Genomic DNA, 5,764 nt, shown 5'->3' with positions numbered 1-5,764 from the left:
GGCCCCGACTCATAGCGACCCCTCCTTGGGTTTCCGAGGCAGTATCACTACGGAAGTAGGATTGCCCAACCTTCTTTCCGAGGAGTGGCTGGTGGCTTTGAACCGCCAGCCTTCTGGTTAGCAGTCAAGTTTAATAGCTCCCACATAATTCCAATAGAAGTGAAGGAAAAGTAATAGCTTTGAACCAGTGAGTACAATAGAATTTGGAAAATATGTTACATTGCATACAAGAAGAAAATGTGATATCCTGAGGTATCAAAAATATTTTAAAACACTCTGGTAGTGTAGTGCCTAAGACATTGACTGCTAACCAGAAGGCTGTGATTCAAACCCACCAGCCACTCCTCAGAAGGAAGGTTGGGCAATCTACTTCTGTAGTGATAATGCCTCAGAAACCCAAGGAGGGATCACTATGAGTTGGGTCCAACTGGACGGCACATAACAAAGACAACAGTCATGTTTTTAAAGTATTTGTATATTGATGTTTCAATGTCCTAATGTAACAAGAATACAAAAAATATGCACAATTTCCTTAGGTAATTTGATAATCCCTAATTAGGTAAAAGTATTTTCATTGAGTCAAATGCTCGCTGCAACAGTTCAGCAACGAAACTTTTGGAAACTGAGTTGGTAAATAATGTTCAAAATTAATCTGTGCTCTCTGATTTACTCTTTAAAGACATTCCAGGACCTACTTGGTACTGTGGCCTTCCAGGATCCATAGAAGAAATGATAATATACAAACTGAACCAAGTGAAACTGCCAGCATTCACCCACAAAAATTTGACCCACAAAAAAAGGCAATTTCATTTGGTTCAACCTAATCTCATAAAATCATATCACAATTAATACTGAACTAGAATCACTGACACCTGGAGACCACATTGGCATTTTAAATAACCTATTAAAAAGGGGAAGATTAATGAGGATAAACTAATTGTTATGGATTGAATTATGTCACAAAAAAAGATACATTAAAGTCCTAACTCCAAGTACTTATGCACGTGTTGGAAATAAGGTATTTGAAAATGTTATCAGTTTAGTTAACATGAGGTCATGCTGAAGTAAGATGGGTAATAATCCAATATAAGTGGTAGATACCTTATCAAAGGAGGAGAAGAGACCAACACAGAGGGAGATAGACAAGTAAAGACAGAGGCCAAGGGTGCCAAAGATTGCCAAGAACTACCAGAAGTTGGGAAGAGGCAAGATTCTAGGTTCCCATAGAGCCTGCAGAGAGACTATGGTCCATCTTACTGAACACCTGAATTTGTACTTCTAGGCTCCAGAGATGTGAGACAATAAATTTCTGTTGTTTTGTGTTACTTTGTTATGGAAACCCTAGAAAATGAATGTTCTAGTCCCTTAGTTTGAAAAATGGACTCTAGTAGCTATTCAAGGAGCTCTGGTAATGTACTGCCTAAGGCATTTGACTGGTAACCAGAAGGCTGGAGGTTCAAACACCCAGCCACTCCTCAAAAGGAAGATGGGGCAATCTACTTTCATAGTGATACTGCCTTGGAAACCAAAGGAGGGGTGGCTATGAGTCGGATCCAACTCAACAGCAGTGAGTTTGGTTTTTTGGTTTGAGTAGCTATTCAAGACATGTCTCATATCATAGGTGAAATGAAAATGGAAATGTGAGCTTTCTTTGGAAGGGAAGTGAAAATATCCAAGACTCTTTCTTGCCTTAGTACCTTTCCACCTTTTTTTATTTTGCCTGGAATATTTTTCATTTCATTCTTCTGAGTGACTGTCTTCAGGTTTCAAATTAAAGATGACCTTTTTAGGGACTTTTTTTTTTTAATGCATTTTATTGAAATATAATTTATGTACAGTGAAAAACACAAAACTAAAATGACATGAGTCAATGCATTTTTTTTTTTTTTTTGGCAGTGTTCCCTCCCCACCCCTCACACCCCTGGCAATCAACAAAGAAAATTTCTCTTCATATATAAACCTTTCCTTGACCCTCCACAACAATGAACCACTATTATATTTGTCCTTCTGTGATTGACTTATTTCACTCAGCATAATGTCCTACAAGTTCATCCATGTTATGCCGTGTTTTGCAGACTCTACATTATTCTTTAGGAGGTCTGGTAGCACAATGCCTAAGGCACTTGACTGCTAACCAGAAGGCTGGTGGTTCAAACCCACCAGCCACTCCTCGGAAGGAAGGTTGGGCAATCCTACTTCTGTAGTGATACTTACCTTGGAAACCCAATTAGGGGTCACTATGAGTCGAGGCCAACTCGACGGCACATAACAACAACAACAACAACATTATTTTTTAATGGTGCTTGGCATTCCATTGTGTGTATGTACCATAGGCATCCCCTCTTCCACTGATGGACACATAGCTTGTTTCCATCTTTTTGGTATCGTAAATAGTGCTGTGATGAATATAGATGTGTGTATATTTGTTCCTGTCCTGGCTCTCACCTCTCTAGGATATATACCTAGTAATGGGATTGCTGGGTCAAATGGCATCTCCAATTCCAGCTTTCTAAGGAATCGCCATACTGCATTCCACAGTGGTTGTATCACTTCACAGTCCCAACGGGAGTGTATGACAGTCCCACAGTCCACATCCCTGCCAGAATTTGTTATTTTCTGTCTCATTGAAACTTTCCATCAGTGCTGGGGTGAGTTGGTATCTCATTGTCATTTTGATTTGCATCTCTCTGATGACCAAATGATTGTGAACATCTCTTCATTTATTTGCTGGCCACCTATCTTCCTTGGTGAAGTATCTATTCATGTCTTCTGCCCATTTTTCAATTGGATTGTTAATTACTTTGCTGTTGAGGCATTGGAGTTTTCTGTAACCATTCAATTTAAAATGAATCATCCTTTACCCATTATCTCTCACGACATCTGTTTCTTTTTCCTCCTCTCACACATATCACAACTTGTGATTATTTTTTTGTGTATTTGCATATTCCTCAATTTTCTGACTCTGCATACACTATTCTGAATGCAAAGAGGAAAACCATGTCTGTAAGTGCATAACAAAACTTCAGTGCATGAATTAGCTAGTTAATTCTATTTCTTTTCCCTTAATATAAACCTGTTGCCATTGAGTTGACTCCAACTCATATGACCCTATGTGTATCAGAGGAGAACTGTCCTCTGTATAGTGTTCAGTGGCAAATTTTTCAGAAGTAGATTGCCAGGCCTTTCTTCCAAGGCAACTCTGGGTGGACTCAAACTTAGCAGCTGACTATGTGAACTATTCACACAACCCAGAGGCTCTTCCATTGATGTACAAATATGTAAAACTCTGTCTTTTTTCTTTTTTTTTCCTTCTTCTTCTATTTCATGTGTCTGGGATATCCCAAGCAATGCAATTTTGCAAAATAAGCATAATGGAAGGTAATCTCCTTTGTAAAAGTACCTTTAAATAATTAAATTAAATATAAATAAAGAAGGTAAAAAGGGAAATCACTTTGCAAGTTGTTAACATCTTACAGTGTATGGTATTATTCCTTCTGGCAAGATATTTTGTCATACTCTGTAAACAATATACTTTACCATTAAAATTCAGAGACTTAATTTAACATTTAAGGGGAGCTCTGGTGGCACAGTAGTTAAGGCATTTGGCTGCTAGCTAAAACATCGGCAGTTCGAATTCACCAGCTGCTCTGCAGGAGAAAGACGAGGCAGATTGCTTCCATAAAGATATACAGCCTTGGAAATCCTATTGGCAGTTCTACTGTGTTCTCTAGAATTGCTGTGAGTTGGGATCAGCTTGCTGGCAGTGCATGTGGCTTTTGTGGGGGGATATTTTAATGTGGGGATAGTTTATAGCTGTTTAAACAGAAAAGAAGCTATGAAATCTACCAACTAGAAGGTGAACTCATTGCTTGGGATGAAAAAAGTAAAATTTATTTTTAACATCATGATAAATTGACCACAGGGTACTGACTGCCTAGCCACCTCCCATGGGATCCTGCTTCAGAGCATCATGTAACTGCTTCATGCAAAATGTTGGGGGGCCAGGGTAGGTCATCTGATTATTGCTCATATGGCTGCCCTCCTGTAAGTTACATGGAGCAGGTATGTTATACAGATAAACATAAAGAAAACATTTTAAAAAATAAAAGATAAAAGGTAGAAAATAGAGAGGGGGGAATAAGGGAGCAAGGTGGAGAGAAGGAAGGAAAAAAGCAAGGAAGGAAAGACCAGAGGGAGGAAGGGAGAGAGTCAAGCATGGAGGGAAGTAAGGAAGAAGGATCACACTACAAACATATCTGTTGTTGTTAGCTGCTGGGTAATCACCCCGATTCATGGTGCCATGAGCTATGGACAAAATGCTACTCAGACCTTTACTGTCCCTGTGATGGGTTGGTGGCAGATCAAACTTTTGTGATCCATAGGGTTTTCACTGATTGCTTTTCAAAAGTAGATCACCAGGCCTTTCTTCCTAATCTGTCTTAGTCTAGCAGCTCCTCTAAAACCTGTTCAGCATCACAGCAACACGCAAGTCTCCATGGACAGCTGGTGGTGGCTGTGTACAGGTCCATTGGCCAGGAATTGAGCAAGGCTCTCTCTCCTGGAAGACAAGATTCCTATCACTGAACTATGGTTGCCCCTTCCACCATCCCCCCCAAATATTAAAGCAGTAAGAGAAAAATACATACATAAGTGCATTATTCCATTTGCATTTTTTAGAAGCATCGAACTAAGAAATTAATATCCAATGAATTCAACAGAGTAAGGATTTCAGGAAATCTGATTCCTTGTCTTTCGTTTTAGGTACTTGGATTTTTTTAAACTGCTCTGGTACTTCTCACCTACCAATTTTAATCATAATATACCTAGGAAATCACTGCAGTTACTCCTTAGAAATTTTTCATAATCATTTCTGCACTTGTTTATGAAAATCTATTTTTAGTTAGAATTTGTAGACAATCATTACCTCTTTCAGAGATACCTCTTTTAGTGAAAAGTTGTACTGAGCTAGAATAAAATCAATTTCATGGATATAATAACTTTCAACATCCCACCTTCAGTGTGATAAAAGTGGTTTATAGAGTCCTGACCACAAGTTTTATTGTTGGTTTCTTTATGAATCTCACATTTATTAACAACTCACTTATTTATATCAATTGAATAAATATCTAATTTTATTAACAGCTCATCCATTTACCCTAATAAAAAAATATTAAAAAGAGCAATAAAAATCAGTTTGTGTGTGTGTTTGATGGAAAAACCCTGGAATCCAATCTGCCCAGTAACCGCCCACCTGTCTGTGGTCAGGTTATCACCATCAGCACCTGGCTTTTTGCCTCAATCTTTTGTGAGCCTTGGAATACTAACATCCTGAATTCCTGACAGACCCTAATAAAATTACTCTTCCTTAATCTTAAACTATGAATAATTCAAGTAAAGTAACATCTTGTGTGTGTGTGTGTGTGTGTGTGTGTGCAAGTAGAAACAATTTCTATCATTCTCAATTATAGAAATCACAGGTCACAAGTTACCCTAAGATCTCAAATTGCCTAAAAATTTCCATAGAACTCTTTCAACATCTGATAAATTCGGTGATTCCAATTTTTATGGTCAAAGATGTACTTTGATATCTACCAGGTAAATTATTTTGTTTTCAAGAATATTGCCAATTTAAGTTCATAGGTCAAGTCTACTAATAGCCAAACTGTGACTTTGATTACAAGGTTGCTACATCTCAGTAAGTGTCAAATTGAAGACAGAAAATTTAAAAAAGAAAAAAAAAAAAATGGAAATTATCTTCCATCAA

The sequence above is a fragment of the Orycteropus afer genome, unplaced genomic scaffold (assembly GCF_000298275.1).
Source record: "Orycteropus afer afer isolate SDZICR_OR568_19922 unplaced genomic scaffold, OryAfe1.0 scaffold00270, whole genome shotgun sequence".
In the NCBI taxonomy this organism is placed as follows: domain Eukaryota; kingdom Metazoa; phylum Chordata; class Mammalia; order Tubulidentata; family Orycteropodidae; genus Orycteropus; species Orycteropus afer.
The sequence above is the reverse complement of the archived record's forward strand: the minus strand, read 5'-3'. Positions refer to the sequence as shown.